The 20,009-nt window shown below is 46.8% G+C and overlaps 1 protein-coding gene and 1 long non-coding RNA gene across 3 annotated transcripts in view; one reads left to right on the top strand and one right to left on the bottom strand.

Moving 5' to 3' along the window:
• The window catches only part of LOC144280753 (uncharacterized), a 43,190-nt gene extending 25,705 nt beyond the window's left edge, over nucleotides 1-17,485 (bottom strand). The window contains exons 1-3 of one of the 2 annotated variants that reach the window (XR_013349184.1): nucleotides 17,110-17,485; nucleotides 16,511-16,727; nucleotides 10,348-10,591 (exon numbers count right to left, since the gene is read on the bottom strand). This is a non-coding gene — a long non-coding RNA (uncharacterized LOC144280753). Of the gene's footprint in view, nucleotides 1-10,347; nucleotides 10,592-16,510; nucleotides 16,728-17,109 lie in introns of those variants that run through there. The other variant, XR_013349185.1, reaches the window with a different exon arrangement.
• The window catches only part of TCF7L1 (transcription factor 7 like 1), a 160,007-nt gene that overhangs the window by 19,687 nt on the left and 120,311 nt on the right, over nucleotides 1-20,009 (top strand). The window lies entirely within an intron of this gene.

The raw sequence follows: 20,009 nt of genomic DNA on the forward strand, positions 1-20,009 counted from the left end.
GGCTATGAGAACAATAATGCCTCTATCAGCATTTCCCAGAGTAACATCCTTGGGATGTTAATAGGTAGGATGTGTTCAGCTCTATTTCTGGAGGACTTCTTGGCTTTCACATGCCAGTGTACCATGAATCTCTTATAGGGGAGTGCATTGTGCAGAATTCCTCTGGCTCAGCAGAAGTCTCCCCTCCTGCTTTCCACCTCCCAGCCTCAGATGTGGTTCCTTTGCTACGTCTTTTCAGCTCCCCGTAGGAGCAACCTCTCTTTCTCTTTTTAAAGAATTTATTTATTTATTTATTTATTTATTTATTTATTTATTTATTTATTTATTTATTTATTTATTTATGAGTGACAGACAGAGGGGCTGGGGGTAGAGACCCAGGCAGAGGGAGAAGCAGGCTCCATGCAGGGAGCCCGATGCAGGACGATGCAGGACTTGATCCCGGGATCCCAGGATCATGCCCTGGGCTAAAGGTGGTGCTAAACAGTTGAGCCACCCAGGCTGCCCTATGAACTCTCTTTACTATTGGAAAAGAGCTGGCCTAGTAATTGTCTAATACTTGTTTCTGGATCCTAAACTTACTAAAGAAGTCAGGGAATGGGTCTGTTTTGTTCTCTATTGTATTTATAGCACCAGGTATCTAGAAGGCCCTTAGTAAGTATTTAATGGATGAATGAAGCAACCACAGAATGCTTTATTTCCAAGTGGCATCTCATGGGACTGGTGTTCCACTAAAACCCACTTTGGGAACCATGGATGGGTCTGTGCTACCATCTAATTTTCAGTGTGAATAACTAGAAATCTGTAGCTCTTCATAATTCTACTTAATTTACTCCATGAATCCAGCTAGCAGGGAGCTGTCAGTGTATTTAAAGAGGAGGCTCAGTACTTGAAATAACTTGTCTCTGTGGCAAACAAGTGAATCAGCCCAGGATTAGATCCTTAGTTTTCTGAGGCCTATCTTAGGGGCCATTACGTGCAGGCCTGGCTGCAGCCCATTCTACCAGGGTTAGTTATATACATAGGGACTAATGTCTCAGATTGTTAGGGGAGGGAGAAATCAGATGCCCCTTTGTACACTAATTCATGCAGGCAGAACAAAGGTCCAGCTTGGTTCTCAAGCTCAAGTTTGGCTTATATGTGGTCCTCAGTGAAGATTATGATCTTGGGTAAATTAAAAACAAATGTTTTGTTGTTGTTGTTAAGATTTTATTTATGTATTTGAGAGAGAGAGCATGAGCAGGAGGGGGAAGGGGACGGGGTGGGGTGTGCAGAGGGAGAGAGAGCAGAGGGAGAGGGAGAAGCAGACTCCGCTAAGTAGGGAGCCCGATGTAGGGCTTGATCCCAGGACCCAGGGATCATGACCTGAGCTGAAGGCAGATGCTTAATGGACTGAACCACCCAGGTACCCCCAAAACAAATATCAAATAAGTCATAATAAGGTAGGAAGGAAGTTCAGGATTCTTGTTTTTAAACACTTGGGGGTAAACAGACCTCTCTTTAAGGTAGATGTTCACATCCCCTCCTCCATTTACCTTTATGTTCCATCTTTATGATCATTGTTCATTTTTCCTTCGATTAGCGGGTGAGTGTGTACACATGGTCTCGTGTCCGTGAATACACAAGCCTTGTCTACCAAGCCACTAGCTCTTCTGAACTGGGAAAATCGAAGTTTCGTCAAATCCACTAACACGTCAAGTCAAAGGGAAGCACAAACGTGGCAAGCTGCCCTCTTCCTTAAGAATAACCCACCACCGCCTGGTGCCTCAAGGCGGCTTCCTTTTCCTCAAGTATCTCGAGGTGAGTGTGCAGGGAGGCAGCACACAGAACCCCCTGTGTTCTTCTCCCGCAGGCCAAGTTCCTGAGCGCACTTTGGACTGGGCCAGGGGAGCTTGGCCTGGCAAGTTTATGCACTAAATAGGGCTCTCTATGTGCGAGCCAAATGAAGTCTGCAGGCAGTCTTTATGAGCACAGTAACTGTTTTATAGATGCAAAGACACTCACGAGAACTGTATATTTGTGGTCTTAGTCTCTGTAAAGTTGCCTTGAGCACAGTGCAAGGACTCTGTACCTGGAAATGTGGTTCCTCTCTTCTCTCCCTGCTTAGCTCTTCACTGTCAAAGTAGACGTCATATTATTCTGTTTGTGTGCACGTGTGCATGTGTACCTGTGTGTGTTTGTGTCTATGTGACTAGTTCTCCACTGGGGCAGTTTTGCCCCCCAGGGGACAGTTGGCGAGGTCAGGAGACATTTTTCATTGTTACGACTGGGCGGGGGGAACTATTACCATCTAGCGGGTAGAGGACAGGGTTGCTGCTAAACCTCTTAAAATATAGTGTGGATGGGTCCTCACAACAGATCATGTGGTTCCAATGTCCATTGTGCTATAGTTGAGAAACCCTGATAAACAACCCATGCTACATACATGCTTGAAATAAAGTGTGTGACTGTCTGTGTGTGTGTTTTAAGAAGGGACCTTGGAGATACTAGTTGGATTTTAGTTACAGTTGAAAGAAATCGGACACCTGGGTGGCTCAGTAGTTGAGCATCAACCTATGGCTCATGTTGTGATCCTGGAGTCCTGGGATTGAGTCCTGCATCAGGCTCCACGCAGGGAGCCTGCTTGTCCCTCTATGTCTCTGCCTCTCTCTGTCTCTCACAAAAAAATAAATAAAATCTGAAAGAAAGAAAAGAGAAGCAAAGAAAAGAAAAGAAAGAAAGAAAAGGAAAGAAAAGGGATCCCTGGGTGGCGCAGTGGTTTGGCGCCTGCCTTTGGCCCAGGGCGCGATCCTGGAGACCCGGGATCGAATCCCACGTCGGGCTCCCGGTGCATGGAGCCTGCTTCTCCCTCTGCCTGTGTCTCTGCCTCTCTCTCTCTCTCTCTCTCTCTCTCTCTGTGACTATCATAAATAAATAAAAAAAAAATTAAAAAAAAATTAAAAAAAAAAAGAAAAGGAAAGAAAAGAAAAGAAAAAAGAAAAAGAAGGAAAGAAAGAAAGAAAGAAAGAAAGAAAGAAAGAAAGAAAGAAAGAAAGAAAGAAAGAAAGAAAAAGAAAGAAGGAAGGAAGGAAGCTGGGCCCAGAGGGGTGGAGAGAGTTGCTGATCTCAGGGAGCTAGTGAGAAACATAGCAGGACTGCTCCTTGAGTCTCTCTTTTGTCTGAATAGTGCTTTGTGCAGTGATAACAATTTTATTCTTTGAGGGTTCTTCATGTCCCAGAGAAGTGTTGCACACATTTACTCATATAATCCTCAGAAATGACCCTGTGGGGACTGTGGTTTTTCCTGCTTTATTCTAGAGGAAACCAGACTGTCTGAAGCCACCTACCATTCTAGAGGCAGGCACTGGCCTAGAACCCAGATTTGTCCTGCTTCTGTTAAGTGCCACCACCTCCCACTGAGCCACACTGGTGGCTTGTGTGGGCTTGAGGGACGTGGCATGAACAGTGAAGACCGGGTGACCCGGGGAGCTCAGCTCCTTCCAGGGGTTGCATTCTAAAGCTGCAGTTTGATAATGGCCAAAGTGCCAGAGCTTTGTCTCTAAGAAGCCCTGAGCTGTAGAACCTCCAGCAGTGCTGGGGAGGCCTCTCTCTGGAGAGTAGGACTACCAGCACCCCCGCGAGGTGGGTGTGTGGGGAGCGGGGTGGGCCAGGATAAGAAAGAAGACCCTGATTGGCTTTCTGGCCTTCCCCTCCTTTCTCCCTCCTTCTCTGCTCAGGGGAGGTCCTGGGGTTAGGAGGACAGGAGGGGTAATTAGTGGTAATTACTCCTCGTTTGTGTAGACCAGGAACATGGCTTTAGAGGTGCCTTCTGGGATGAGAGGCTGAGGAACTCTTGTCAGAATGTTGCGAGGACCCAGAGGAAAGTGAACATTTTATGGAAAGGAAGGGGGATACAGAGTTACCCTCTAGGGAGGTTAGCTTTAGATATTCCCACATATAAGTGAGGGCCCATCCACATAGCCGTGTATGCGTTGGCCGAGTGGGCAGCGGCTGGGAGAGCTGGCAGGAAGTGGGATCCAGCTGTGACAGCACCCAGAGCCCCGCCTGGCCTAGTACTGTAGCCACACTGAGGAACAACCAGTGGACAGATTTCATTTTCCTCCTTTGTCCCCTCCGGCAGGGGTGCATTAGACATAGGCCATCCACTCCTCTGGGACCCCTCTATGCTTCTGGGATTGGTGTCCAGGAGACCATCTATGAGGACTCTGTATGAAGCTGTAACCTGTCCAGATGGTCAAGATCCAAACTTTCCCATGGGCTGTTTTGGTACTTTCTGGATGTATTTTGTTGTGAGGAGGTATGAGCCTGTTTAAGGATAATTTCTGACCAAACCTTTTACTGAGAGGCTTGGGGCAGAGAGAAAACCCACACTGCAAGCCCTAAGAAAAATCATTGTGTTTTGAATTGCCAAAATTACTGTCATTTGGGCCAGAATAATTTTGGGGGACAATAGTTTTCCTATCTCCTTTTGGGAAAAAAAACAGCCTGGGGTTTTCTGTTATCGATGTATCTTTCATCTGTGTGTCCTGCTTTAATAAAATGTGGCTGTGCCTCTCTGTAAGTGGATAACAGCAGAGTAGCATGCTAATTTCTAAGTCAGCCCATGGTGGGACCTGGTTCTTTGGAGATGGTCCAAAACCAAATAGCCACAGCTCACCTGTGAAGGGCCTCCTGGCATTAGGATGGGCCGGCACCCCCGCCACGCCGCGCTGTCTGCTAGAAGGCTGTTCTCCATCCCAACAAAGCTCTCTGTCATTGGAGAAACCGCGCCTTTAAATCTGACTACATTTCCATCTCTGGTACAGACCGTCTTCCCTCAGGCAAGTTTCTGTCTCAGCATTGGCTGTGAGGATGTGGAAGCACAATCGGGCTTTGTGGTGAGGAGTGCTTTGTGGAGCTCTGGAAGGTGGGGTTCAGCCTTGTATAAATAAATAACAGCAAGTGAGCTTCAGGAAAAGGGGATTCCTGGAACGAGAGAGACTGGCGCTTGAGGCAGGAAACTCTCTTCCTGGTGTTTCTGCAGCCTCTGCAGCTTCTCCTAGGCTTGTCGTCCTTCCTGTGGCTTCTGGGCGGCCCTGGAGCCTGGTGTCCTTCTGGAGCTGCCCCGCCTCCCTAGGTGCCCTGGACCAACTGCTGACCTTCAGGAGTTTGTGCCCTCTTTATGGTCCAAAGAGGTGCGCTTTACTTCTTGAAAGGCTCAACTGTAGCCTTGGTAGAGTTAGCCATTGGCTGCTCCGGGTTGCTCAAGACCCAGTTGGAGAGATGCCTGCCCCACTTTGGGTTTTCTTCACTCCTTGCATTTTGGTCAGGGATATTCTCTCCAGAAGGAGCCCTGGAGACCAAGAAGGGCATACATGGCTGTCTGTACTTTGGAATATCTGGTGGGGTACGAGGGGAGGTTCATGCATTCCTTCTGTTTTCTGTATCATTGCTTCCCCTCTGGCTAGGTTTTTTTTTTTTCTCCTTTTAATGAAAAAGATTATTTTTAATAATCTGTACACTTAGTGGAGTGAACCCACGACTCTGAGATCAAGAGTCTCATGCTCTTCTGACTAAGCCAGCCAGGCACCTCCCTCTGGCTGATTTGAGTGTGTAGGCCTTTTGACATCAGAGATGGGAGAAGCCTGGAAGAAATTAAAGATCATATTTAGGCCTTCTTGGCCCAAGGCCTTGATAAAGGGGATACTTAAGGAGAAGTGTGACATCTGGTCTACCCCCTGGCAGCAGGTCTGGCCCTAGACTGAGTGTCCTGCTGGCCAGGCTGTACTGACAACCTCCTGCCTTGCCCTACCAATTTTCCTTGTGCCCCTTACAAGGTCCTTTTTGGCTGAGATTCTCCATCTGTTGCATAGGCGCCCAGTTTCCTCTCAAAGTGTCTCTCCTGCTCCCTGGTTGGCTCTGCTCACTCTTCTTCCCATGTGCTTTGACTGATGGTCACTTGGTTCTTCTCTGGGTTTCAGAGCCCACGGCTCGAAGAGAGCTTTCTGGAGCATGCACGTGTGCCCAGGTGGAGCCCTGGGACACTGTCACATGAGGGAAGAAGCTGTCATGTCCTGTCTTCTGCTGTCTCTTTCCTCCCTCTAAAGATTATGTTTTGTTTTCTTTTCAAATTAAAAAAAAAAATTAATGTCCAGGAAAATTGACTGTTTTTGGTATATATTTTTATGAATTTTGTTTAAAGATTTTTATCTATTTTTAAAAAATATTTTACTTATTTATTCATGAGAAACACAGATAGGGGGCAGAGACACAGGCAGAGGGAGAAGCAGGCTCCATGCAGGGAGCCAGATGCGGGACTTGATCCCGGGATTCCAGGATCATGCCCTGAGCCAAAGGCAGATGCTCAACCACTGAGCCACCCAGGTGTCCCAGATTTTTATCTATTTATTTGAAAGAGAAAGAGCATGCACAGCATGTGTGAGCGTGGGGAGGGGCAGAGGGAGAGGGAGAGAGAGGATCCCAAGCAGACTCTGCTGAGTGCAGAGCCCAACTTGGGGGCTTGATCTCATGACCCTGAGATCAAGAGACAGACACTTAACTGGCTGAGCCACCCAGGTGCCTACTGTTTTATGAATTTTAACATATATAGACTCATAACCACCACTACAGTTGCAAATCCCTAAAAGCTCCTCATGCTACCCTTTTGGGGTTTGCCCTCCTATCCCTCTTTACACTGGCGACTGTTGCTCTAACACTCTTCCCAAAGATTTTTTGGCCATGTTATGGGCATCTTACCAGAATTGTCATTGCTCCCTACCGGTATAAGAGAACAACATGACCATCAAGTCCACTCTCTGGAAAGCCTCCCATCTTTCTTTGCACTTTATCCTGACTGCACTGTCCTCTGACACCTACCATCGCTCCTTCAGGATGGACAAGCCAGTGCTAACCTAGCCTCCCTCCTCCCCACCTGCCTCAGCCGTGTAGTCTACAGCATGACATTTTTTATCTCTTTCACCCCTGTTTTCCGGCTTAGAGTCAAAACACTTCTTTTAGCCCAGTGCTTCAAAACTATGTGTGATAAGACACAGATGAATTCTAAGTGTAAAGGAATGCTGTCAATAATAATAACCCTAAGCTGGAGATTGCCCAAGAAAGAAAAAGGAGTTGAAAAAAACCTACATAGGAAACTCTTGACAGTAGATTTGAGCCCATCTTTTATTTTTGAAGTCTTGGTACATCTTAAAAAAGCTAAGAGGCTTAATTTCATTCCTGAGGATCATTCGCAAACATCCTTGAGAACCCACACCTCATTCCTGTTGAACTGGTGTAGGATGGGGGTGGCTGTCGAGGTCTGTCTGGCCTCTCCTTGCTGGCATGCAAGAATTAGGACCAGACATACGATCCATCAGCCCACACACTGGAATGCCCTTGCTGGGCTTGCTTTGGGGAACATGCCCGTGTCCTTCTAGCAAAGGGTTTACCATCCACCTTGCTCAGACAAAAATCTGCTACCCCCGCCTGCCCAAGTCCTCCGAGCACTATAACAGCTTCACCTCACGAGAGACTTTTTCCATTAAATGAAGTGTGGACTTCACAGATTGTCCTGGGATAGGTTGCAGGTGCCTAAAATCCTGGTAAATTTTCAGAATCTTAGATAGTTTGGAGGCTTGAATGAACTCAGGGTATTTTTCAGCATACATCAAGTCTATAAAATGGGATTTGGGTATTTGGTTGTCGGTGCCAGAACTTGAAGTGATTGGTCCTTGTAGGAAGGGGACAGAAGTGGGTCTGTAGTTTTTTTTGTTTTTTTTTTTTGTTTTTGGTCTGTAGTTTTTTTATGGTTGGGGAAAAGCTGAGCTCTTAGAGAGGGGAGGTGCCTCTGGGTGGGTGGGGCTGGTCCTCTGAGCTCCAAGTCCTCCCTTGGGCCTGGAGGGTTGCCCTTCCTGCCCCTGGCAGCAGATGGTTCATGTCAGAGGAAGGGAATGACTTTGGTGAGCAGAGGATGACCGCCTGTGGTGGTGGTCTTAAGTCTGGGGAGCCAGGTCAACACGTGAAGCATGAGGCCATAACAAGAAGTCCCTTATGATACTCTTATGCAGATTGAGTCCATGTGAAAGGGTGAGAACAATTTTCCACACGGTGGACCAAGGGTTTGCAGCTCCGTAGCCAGGTTGGTGTCAAGACCTGGCCTGAGAGTAGGAGCCAGAGCTGGAAGGAGGGCTGGGCCTGGCTGCATCCTTCCAGGAACTCCAGCTCTGGTGGCCAGGCTGAGCTAGGAGTCAGGTGAGCAATCCCACATGGGAGACAGGGGTCTCACTAGGCAGGCCCTGCAATGCAGCAGTGATGGACCACAGCCCTGGTGGACTGCCCTCAGAAATAAGTTTGGGGCACCTGGGTGGCTCAGTGGTTGAGCGTCTGCCTTTAACTCAGGTCATGATCCCTGGGTCCTAGGATTGAATCCTCCCCGCCCCCCATCAGGCTCCCAGCAGGGAGCCTGCTTCTCCCTCTGCCTGTCTCTGCTTCTCTTTCTGTGTGTCTCATGAATAAGTAAATAAAATCTTAAAAAAAAAAAAAAAGAAAAGAAACAGAAGTTTGGAGATCAGAGCTGTGAGGTATCCCAAAGGTTGAGAGTTACTGGCCCATCAGAATTCCCTGGAGGCCCCCCTCACCCTTTTTTTTGAAAGTGCACACGCCTGACCCCTCTGCCTAGAATCTCTAGCTCAGGGGACCCAGGAACTTGTATTTATGTAAAGCTCCCCATTAGAAGTTGGTGCATAGCTAGGTTGAAAGCCTCTGCCTTGGGCAGTGGTGGGGTCTGCGGGCTCTTCTGTGGTTCCAGGCGGAAGCCAGCCCCCGCAGGAAGGTCAGAGAGCGGCAAAGTCTGGCACTGCCTTACCTCAATCGGGCTACCCCTTGTGAAATGCCAGATTCCCAAACCAGCGATTTTCATGTTTGCCTGGTCTCTGCAGATGTATTGTCTCCTCTCTTTCTAGCTAAACAAAATCATTTCAGTCCATGGGTCAAGCCTTCCCATTCTCTTTTGTTCTCACGGAAGACTTTCTGGTTTCTCCTTTAGAATGATATCTGGTGGCAATTTCTCTTGCCATGGGGTGGCTTGCCTCCCTGGCCCCGTATGTACCTCAGTTGTGGTACTTCTCACTTTAATAGCAGTCAGCTTGTTTCTGGATCATTTTTTGAGTTCCTGGCACATAAGAACTTCCTAAGCAAATCTTATTAAATTGATGTTTTAATGAAAAGCATTTTAAACTCCCTTCCCTCTCTGCCACCATCCCCCCTGTTTATCAGAACTACTCCTCCACTTACACCCACGAAAGGCCTCCATAGATGGACCTGGAAGAAATCAGACCCAAGGCCAGCCCCAGCACGCTCCTGAGAACCACTAAGATAAACACAAAATGCACTCTCGCCGAATTCTGAGAAGGAAAGGCCCTCAAAGGTCATTAGGGTCCAGTGGCTCTCAACCTTGGCTGCACATTAGAATCATCTGGGGAGCTTTTAAAAAATGTTCATGCCCAGCCCCCACCCCCTGAGATTTTGATTCCGTTGGTCTGGGGTGGGGCTCAAGCTTGCGTGGTATTTTCTTAAAGCTCCCCAGGGGCTTCTAATATGCAGCCAAGTTTGTAAACCACTGCCCTGGGCCAAAACTCCTCACAGAATATTTGAATGAAAGGATTAAAAAGATCCCTGCCTGCTGAGGTGATGGCCCCCCAGTAAGTCGGGGGCTAGTGGTAGAGTTACCAACAGTGCAATCCTGGCTTTCCTAACGCCCTTCCCTGCTCCAGTCCTAACCCTCTAAAATACCTGGCCTTGGACCTTCCCCTCTTTCCCAGGGACCAGAAGCAGACTCTGAGCAGAATCTTATTTTAAACCGATTAGTGGCACATATCAGGAGACATGGCATGTTGGGCTCTGAATTAAGATCTTCTTTTCCCAGGCCGTATATTTAACTTCATGTATAGTATTAATTTGCTAGGGCTGCTATAACAAAATGCCACAAACTGGGTGGCTGACACAACAGAAATGTTCTGTCTCCCAGTTCTGGAGACTAGGAGTCTGAAATCAAGGGCCAGTTCCCTGTGAAGGCCGTGAGGGGAGGCTCTGCTCCTGCCCCTCCGCTTGGCTCTCAGATGGCCACCTTCTCTCTGTGTCTCTTCACATTGTCTTCTCTCTGTGTGTATCTGTCTAAATTTCTCCCTTTTATAAGGTTACCAGTCTTACTGGATTGGGGCCCACCCTACTGATTTCATTTTCACTTCACTGATTCCCTCAGTGAAGACCCATCTAAGGTTACATTCTGAGGAATGGGGGTAGGGGGCATGGTAAAGACTTCAGTGTATCTTTTTGGAGACATAAACAGTTCAACTTATAACTATTATCATCCAAGCTTTCTACCTTAATTATATTTTTTAATGGGTAGAGCCACATACTTTTTTCTTTATACCCTCATATTGCTCAGAGCACAAAGCCCAGGGCTGGTTTATGATCAGCATTCAGCACTAACTTGTTGACATCCTGACGTCTCTTCCCCTGGTTCTGGGAACACTTGGAGGATTATGGTTTATGTTCAGGCTCCCCCAGAGATGGATAGAATTCCTCTAATTTCCTCACAGTGGCAGGAGCAGCTGCGAGCCTGAAAGGAGAGGTGAGCTATGAGGGGTGGGCCTCACCCACTCAAGATCAAGGCCAGAGTCTCATGCGGACGTTAAAAATCAGTTTGAGTGGATGCATTTAGACTGGAGGACAGGACTTGTGTTGGGTGATGGTAGTGCTCCGGAATATACATACATTGTCATTGGTAAACAGGTTAGGGAGTGACAAACGAGTGAAGAGTGAAGCAGTGTTTCATTCCTATGGAAGTTACACATCAACTGCTTATTCTAGAAGCCCTTCTTCATTGGAGTCTACCACGGACAGAATTCAGGGAGGTTCCAAACACTTGGGTGGAAAAAAATTATAGTTCATTCTCACCAACTGAAAATTTGCATTTCCTTCAGTTATGCATGGAGATAATGAACCATAGTGACATTAGCAGCACCTGTGACTACTACCAGTAGGAACTACAGAGATTTTTTTCCAATACGTTAGAGTTCACATAGATGTCTCTAAGTATCGTTCACCTCATCACTACTTCAGAGTTAAGGTGGTTATGAAACTCACAGTTAGGTCTTACTTAATATGTTAACTAAACTAAATATTACCATAGCAAAAATTTTAAAATATTTTGATAACTACAATTTACTGTAATTGGCTTCTTTTGTAATGCTGTATATTTAATTTGTGCATTTAATGCCATTCTGTGGAAGATCTGCAGGCTTCCCCAGGCTCCCAAAGCAGGGGTAGGGATGGGGGTGGTATCTGTATCATTAAAGAGGTTAAGAAGCCTTGGTTTGTGTTTGTAATAACCCAATAACCCCTTCCTGTCCCCAGTGGGTAGGTAAATCCTATAAATGGAGATAATTCTAGATTGCAATCTTGATGATCACTGATTTAGTTGATATTTGTATCCTCTTTTTTTTTTTTTTTTTTTGGCTCCTTGGGGCTAAGCGGAGCTTGTATGTGTGTGCATGTGCACTCACATGGATTTGAACTTGTCTTCTTTTCAAAGACAACAAGGATTAGGTAAACATTTTAGAACAAGCCCAGCTTTAAATATGCCCTCCAGTGCTGTTGGGTCCTGCTTGGGAAAGCTGCTCCCTGTCTCTGCCATTCTCTGCTGAGTGGGGCTTTTGGCAAAATAACCACTTACTCCTCCCAGAGCCCAGTGAGCTGGGATGGGCTTTTCTTGGTCACTCTGGAAATGCAAAAGCATCACACCATTGCCTGAGCTGCCTATGCTGGACATCAAAGCTGGGCTCACAGAACCAGTTCCAGGTGGCCTGGGAAAATGTTGATGGTGTCGGCTTCTAGGTCCTGGCAGGTGTAAAAATGATTTGATCATCGATGATTAGGTTTATGGGGGTTTTTGTGGGCTTTTGTTTTTTTTACTTTCCTTTTGAAATAATTAGACTAACAGTTATAAAAATAGTACCTAAGAGTCCTGGGATCTCTTCCTCAAGTGCCCCTAGTGGAGACATCTCTAGCTCTAGCTCAAGATCAAAACCAGGTCATTGACAATGGTTATGTTGCGGTTCCCGCTAACTGGTTACAGGCCTTAATCAATACTCACCATTTTTCTCATGCCTTCACTTATTCATGTGTTTGTATTAATTCTGTGCAGTTTCATCCCATGCGTGGGTTTATATGGCCACCACCACAATCATAGCACAGAACCATTCATAGAACATTTTTTTTTTTTTAAAGATTTTATTTATTAGAGAGAGCGTGTGAGAGAGCACGAGCCAGGGGAGGGCCAACAGGGAGGGAGAAACAGACTCCCCACTGAGCAGGGAAACTGACTCATGGCTCAATCCCAGGACTCTGGGACCATGACCTGAGTTGAAGGCAGAAACTTAACTGACTGAGCCACTCAAGTGCCCCTGGAACATATTTTTTAAACTCAGTTGTGAGGCACACAATATAGTGATTTATTGCTGGTTTTGTTAATCAAAGCACTGCCCATCAGCCTTGAGGCTGGAGGTAGTGATTTGATGCATCCCCAGGCCTGGATAGCATTTGGACCTCATGCCAGGTGTGTCTGCCATCTACAAGGTCCAGTCTAGACCCAGAGCCCATGCAGCAGGAGTCTCAGGGGGCAGTGGGGCTCGGGCTCTGTAGGCACAGCATTCTGTGGTCCAGGTTTGTGATTGGGGTGTCTCTCTGAGCTGAGGAGTGAGGGTAAAGCAAGAAAGAGTCAGGGAATAAGGGCAGTGTCCAACTCTTGAGGTTCCAGGGCCTCATGGGGTTGAGAGGACAGTTAGGGAATAAAGCGACACCCTGGTTAGGCCTGGGCAGACATGGTGAGGGTTGTAGAGAAAGGTCATATTTTGGTGGGCATGGAGGAACCTGGGGGCCTGGCTCGTCCTTCCTTGCTTCCCTGAGTTGACTGTGCTACTGGGCCTAGTTTCCAGATGCAAGATAAGAATCATAGTTGCGGGAGATCCCTGGGTGGCTCAGTGGTTTTGTGCCTGCCTTCCACCCAGGGCGTGTCCTGGAGTCCAGGATTGAGTCCTGCATCAGGCTCCTGCATGGAGCCTGCTTTTCCCTCTGCCTATGTCTCTGCCTCTCTCTCTCTGTGTCTCTCATGAATAAATAAATAAAATCTTTATAAAAAAAAAAAAGAATCATAGTTGCTCCACTGCCTGTGCTGTTGTAAGGTCTGATTACCATGGTAGAAGGGAGGGTAGTTGATAGAAATTCCAGCACACCCTCAAAACTAAGGTGGTAACTTTCTCCCAAAGCCATGTGTTTATTGTTTCTTTGGCACCTCTCCATTTACCAGGACATCTGTGGTTGGACATCTCCAACCACGTAGGGTAACAATGCTTTACATATCTGGGTTTATGGTTTTAACCATTTGGGGATGCTGGTGCACATGTATCTGTTTTTATTTTTTTGTTTGCAGGTTTTTCCAGTTTCTTTGGTTAAGGTTTTCAGCTAACTACTTAACCTTTACAGTTAGAGATAACACTCTGCTCCATACCTGTAGTCACGCATCCCACCCTCCTTATCGTCTGGCTGATGCCAGCAACGTGGGGTTGTTGGATTACTAAAAGCTAGTACCTGGTACAAGACCAGCTCCCTTTAGCAAGTGTTGGGACACTAGGCTAAGATACAGAGCAGTATGGGGAAGGATGGCCTGGTTAGGTAGGCCCCTAGTCCCTGTTGGGACTCCATGAACCCAAGTAGATATGGGGCCAGTGCTGCCAAGTATGAGCACCATCCACTGACTGTCTGAGTGTAGGTAAGGTGTAGGAGCTACGGCCCTGGCCCAGGCAGGTTAGCAGAGGAGGATCTCAAACCCTCCTCTTTGTAAATATACTTAAAAATTTTTTTAGATCTATTTATTTGAGAGAGAGAGAGAAAGTGTGCACACATGCACGCACACACAAGCAGAAAGGGGGGGGGGAATTTTAAGCAGACTCCGTGCTGAGCACAGAGCCTGACTCAGGGTTTGATCCCATGACTCTGAGATCATGACTGAGCTGAAATCAAGAGTTGGACACTTAATTGACTGAGCCACCCAGGTGCCCCTGTAAAAATACTTCTGTGGTTTTTTTTTTATAAAGACTTTATTTATTTACTCATGAGAGACACACACAGAGAGAGAGAGAGGCAGAGACACAGGCAGAGAGAAATGCAGGCTCCATGCAGGGAGCCCAACGTGGGACCTGATCCTGGATCTCCAGGATCACGCCCTAGGCTGAAGGCAGGTGCTAAACCACTGAGCCACCCGGGCTGCCCTAAACATACTTTTTTTTTTTTTAAAAAGATTTTATTTATTTATTCATGAGAGACACACAGAGAGAGAGAGAGAGAGAGAGGCAGAGACACAGGCAGAGGGAGAAGCAGGCTCCATGCAGGGAGCCCGACATGGGATTCGATCCTGGGTCTCCAGGATCACACCCTGGGCTGAAGGCAGGCGCTCAACATCTGAGCCACTCGGGCTGCCTTAAACATACTTTTTGAAACAGCTTGTGGCAGGAGGCCAAGGTTGCCAACTATCCTGGGACAGAAATCGAATTGAGATAACATCCTGTCTCTTGTTTCCTTCACACACCTTACCCTGCCCATTCATATTAGTATCCTCCTCCAAAGATGCCATCACTTTGTGACTTCATTTTTGGGAAAGTGTCTTCATATGTACCGACTCTGAACTCCCCTGCCTGATTCTCCAGGCCTCTCATATCCCACTTCCTTTTTTTTTTTTTTTTTAAGATTTTATTTATTTATTCATGAGAGAGACAGAGAGAGAGAGAGGCAGAGATACAGGTAGAGGGAGAAGCTGGCTCCATGCAGGGAACCCGTCATGGGACTCCATCCCGAGTCCCCAGGATCATGCCCTGGGCTGAAGGCGGCGCTAAACCACTGAGCCACCCAGGCTGCCTTCATATCTCACTTCTAATCAGTCCCAAATGAACTCTAGCTCCTCTCCACAATTAGCGTGCTTCTCCTTCCCTTTCGGATGCTATCCCACAACATTTGGTCCCTTTTTTTTTTTTTTTTTTAATTTTATTTATTTATTCATGAGAGACACAGAGAGAGAGGCAGAGACACAGGCAGAGGGATAAACAGGCTCCATGCAGGGAACCTGACGTGGGACTCGATCCCGGGTCTCCAGGATCACGCCCTAGGCCGAAGGCGGCACTAAACTGCTGAGCCACTGGGGCTGCCCTTGGCCCCTTTTCTAACAGTATTGGCTTTGATGACCTGAAGTCCAGATTGGCCTGCTGTCACATTTTCTCCTATGTACCTCAAAGTCCAACACAGTTGGTTTGTACGTTACGTCATTGTATTGCTTTATGACATCTGTGGTTTTATCTGGGATGAGTGAATCTCTAGTTGTTTCTGTGCTTCGGCTGTCTCCCTAACTAGGGGGAGGGCAGGGCCCCTATGCTGTAGTTTTGGTTTGCCCTGGGAACCCAGTGTGCATTCTCCATCCGTGCTTGCTGACAGAGGGATACAGCCAACTCCCATCATGAAGTGCCAGATGGCTCTGGTCTGGGTTCTTATTCCATTGGCTCTTCCAAAGGAGACTGGGATGTATAACTATAGGCTCCCTGTTTGGTAGTCGCTAGTCTGGAATGCAAAGGACTGGCAATCAGGATATTTTAGCAAATGGCTTGGTTCTACTTGAGCATGAGATAGATAAACTCAGTTTGAGATAACTGTTAAAGATCAGAATTGAAAAAAAAGAACAGTATTTTCTTGTAATTAAAAGCTGAGGTAGCTGAAACCTTTCTGCACACTTGAGTCTAGTGCATGGCAAGGTAGATTTGAAAGGGGTAAGTATCTTGGAGGGAGAAAGATGAGGTTCCAAGGGCCAACCGACAGCTCACTAACTCTGTGGGAGGGCTCCCCCAGCCCAGCAAGTGGGGATGCTCCATATGGCCTTCCCTACAGTGTACAGACAAGAGCTAACTTTGCTGTCCTGTGCCATCTTAGGTTTGGGGCAGAGACCATGTGTTCCCTAGGTGGGCCTCATTTTCAGAAGCATCAAGCCTGGCATTTTCAACAAAGTGAGCAATCTCTGCCTATAGGATTAAGTCAGTTGGGGCAGGAGGGGACACGTCCTATATTTTCATCAAAAGAAAATTGAGCAATATGGAAAATAGAGATAAAAAAATTGTAAGGAACAAATAACCCTGCTCATAGTATAGAGTACCAAATCATGGGGCGTTCCTGGCTGCCATAATACTGCTCTAAGACAAGCCAGACTTTCCAGTTACTTTCAGTAGCTCCTTCTTGGTCATTTTTGCCACTGCCTCCCTGTTGCTATCCAAAGACTTCCCTTATTGTAAAGCGCTCCAGTTCTCTCTGATTTTTCTTGACCTCTCTGCTAATTTGAGCAGCTTCTCTCTCATACAAATCTTAGTACTGAACATCTCAAGAAAGAAAAACAGGGCCCAGGAACCTCACACAGAGTGGAGTTTTAAGAATTAGTTTTTCCTACCTGCTCAGGAAGCCAGCTTCCCAGTAGGTGTGAAAGGACTCTCTCTTCTCTCCCCGTAGTTGATTCCAGACTGGAGCCTTAGCAGGAGGATGGGCAGGCAGGCAGCCTGTGGGCAGAATTCCCTTGGGTCTTCCCAATGAAATATCTCAGAAAATGCACTCCTTGAAATTTTTGTTTGCACTTGGCCAGAAGAATAGCAAGGCGGTGGTTTTTCACACTTTGGGAAAGGATTGTGTCAGAATGATGCAGGGTGAGGGGTGGGGATTCTGTTTTAAAATGTAGATTCTGGGGATCCCTGGATGGCTCAGCGGTTTAGCGCCTGCCTTCAGCCCAGGGCATGATCCTGGAGTCCCGGGATCAAGTCCCACATTGGGCTCCCTGCATGGAGCCCGCTTCTCCCTCTGCCTGTGTCTCTGCCTCTGTGTGTGTGTGTGTGTGTGTGTGTGTGTCTCATGAATAAATAAATAAAATCTTAAGAAAAAATAAAATGTAGATTCCTGGACTTCACCCTTGGATGTTCTGATCCAGATAGGCCAGGACTAGGGATATCTAAGGATTCCTAGGGAGATTCTGACAACAGCCAGGCTTGGAAAGCTTACGAATGTATGCTCCGACTCATGGGGCCCTACAGGAGACTCATGAGAAGTTCTGCCCCTCTCAGGAACCTTCAGAGCTTCTGTTGTAGGTAAATATTGAGAGTGCCAGTCATCTCCATCTGATCCACAGGAAACAGCCATTCTTCTAGCTCAAAAATTGTTGGTAAACAACAGTTCCATATGCTGGGAATGGTAGAAAGACCCATAGGTCATAATGGAGCTCTCCTGTCTGCTAGCTTTGCAGCTTTGGCCAAGCCATGTGGCCTTTCAAGTCTCTATCTGTCATCTGTAGGAAGGGGATTGTGATATCACCTTTGCCTGATTATCATAAAGCGTGGAGATGACACACGTCAAGTGTCTATGTTGCTCAGTAACTGCTGTTTTTATCCTGTTGGAATAACCTTCCCCAACTCCCCCCCCACCCCACTTCTGGCTCTAAAACACATCCTTTGTTGGTGCTTGAGTCCTGCTGGCACCTTGGGGAGACTAGTTTCTTGGTCTTCACCACTCCTGTGGCTTCTGGACTGTCCAGTGAGATGGACAGTGCCATCCCTCAGGGCCTGTTTGAAACATCTCTTTGATGTTCCCTCCAGAAGGCAGATTTTAGTCCCCCACTGTGAGACCACCGTGGTACTTCCCACCTCAAGTCACATTCCGTGTATGTCCAGCTCAGTGCACCCAGTAGGGTGGTATGACAGGTACCAAATGACAGTGTTCTGGTAATGAAGGGACATTCAGGTAACCATGAGCCCCCCCCCCCCCCCCTTCACATTCTTTATTCGATCCATACTTCTTGTTCCCAACCTGCTTGGCACTTTCTTGCTCAGAGCCTCCGTTTTGTGTTCCCTTCACTAAGAACATGTTTTGCCATAACTGTGTGGCTCTGGTAATAGTAACCTCCACAATTCCCTGACCACTTCTTTCAAACTGCAATACCCATCCACCAGCCTTCTTTCTCTTCCTCCCCTGCTTTATCTGTCCTAACATCTACCACCATTTGGCCTCCTCCACCTTGAACAGTGCTGGGTACAGAGTAGGTGCTCAATAAACAATTTTTAAAAAATATTTTATTTATTTATTAGAGAAATAGAGAAAGAGCACAAGCAGGGGGAGCAGCAGGCAGAGGGAGAAGGAGAATCAGGCTCCCCCCTGAGCAAGGAGCCTGACATGAGGTTCGATACTAGGACTCTGGGATCATGACCTGAGTTGAAGGCAGATGCTTAAGTGACTGAGCCACCTAGGCACCCCCAGATAAATAATATTTAATAAATAAGTAGCAGCAGTATTTTAAAAGATTCAAACTCACCTACCACTCTCACACAAACCTTGTTTCCAGAGAAAAATTAAACTCATCACATAAATTGCCATTTTAAAAGGAGAATGAAGCGCAGCCCAGGTGGCTCAGCGGTTTAGGGCTGCCTTCAGCCCAGGGCGTGATCCTGGAGACCCGGGATCCAGTCCCATGTCGGGCTCCCTGCAGGCTTCTCCCTCTGCCTGTGTTTCTGCCCCACCCCCCCGCCGTGTATCTCATGAATAAATAAATAAAATCTTAAAAAAAAAATAAAAGAATGAAGCTAACAAGGCGATCCTCTTGGCGCCTTTTCCTGCTCAGTCTCAGCAGAGGGGAGCCTCACCCAGGTGCCTGATTGAAACGGTCCGCTCCGACATTGACACAAGCACGAACCTGCACTTGCAACAGCTGAGGTGCAGGGGGAGGAGGTGCCCCAACAGCAGTGAGGTGTTGGCTGACAGCCTGACAGTGAACATTGGAGGCAGGAGACAGAAACTAAAAAGGGGGCATCATCCAAGGATTTTGAGAAGCACTTTGGTGAGGGCATATTATTTTTAGTAAAGCACATGGTGCCCATTGACTGATCGTTGAAAGAATGACTGACTTATTAATAAAGATTATATTGAATCAAATATGCCTGTATATGAAGATAGGGGATTAGAAGGAGTCCTGTCAAGCCAGTTTTTAAAATAACAGCTTTTTTGAGATATAAATCCCATACCATAGAATTCATCCTTTTAAGGGTACAACTCAGTGGATTTTAGTATAGTCACAGAGTTGTTGGGACCATTACCACTAAGTGTAGGATGTTTTCATCACCCTTCTTCCTTCCCCCACCAGCCCTTGGCAACCATTAATCTGCATTCTTTCTCTGTGTTTTAACATTTCATATAAGTGGAATAATTCGATATGCATCATTGTGACTGACTTCCTTCACTTAGCATACTGTCTTCAAGGTTCATCCATGTAGTTATGTCAGTGCTTCATTCCTTTTTATGGCTGAATAATATTCCATTGTATGGATAGGCTGCATTTTGAACATTTGGGTCTTTCTTAGTGTTTGGCTACCACTGAGCTGTTTTGAAATGTAATGAAAGGCTTGATCGGAATGGACTTTACTGGCTCCTAAACCAAGGTGATGGGATTCCTGGGTGGCTCAGTGGTTAAGCATCTGCCTTCAGCTCAGGGTGTGATCCCGGGGTCCTGGGATTGAGTCCTGCATCATGCTCCCTGCAGGGAGCCTGCTTCTCCCTCTGCCTATGTCTCTGCCTCTCCCTCTCATGAATAAATAAATAAAATATTAAAAAAAATAAAAATAAAACCAAGGTGGTGTTGCCCATATGGATATGAGGATCCACAGTGGTACAGACATTTCATCTAGCTGGGTGTTGTCCACTCCAAAAGTAGACCTTCTCCACTTCAGTGGCCTTTCTGTGCTGGTGTACAGTGGGTAGGATGACCAGAGTGTTCCTCTCCTTCAACGTGTGAGTCAGATCTGAATTCATTAGCCTCCCCAGTGTCTTTCCATTTTCCATGCCTGCCCAGCTGGCTTCTTCACAGCCTCCTAATGAGCACCTCCAGCCTCCCCCAGCTTCTTGTGTGTTCTCCTTTG

This window comes from Canis aureus, chromosome 12, assembly GCF_053574225.1.
Source record: "Canis aureus isolate CA01 chromosome 12, VMU_Caureus_v.1.0, whole genome shotgun sequence".
In the NCBI taxonomy this organism is placed as follows: domain Eukaryota; kingdom Metazoa; phylum Chordata; class Mammalia; order Carnivora; family Canidae; genus Canis; species Canis aureus.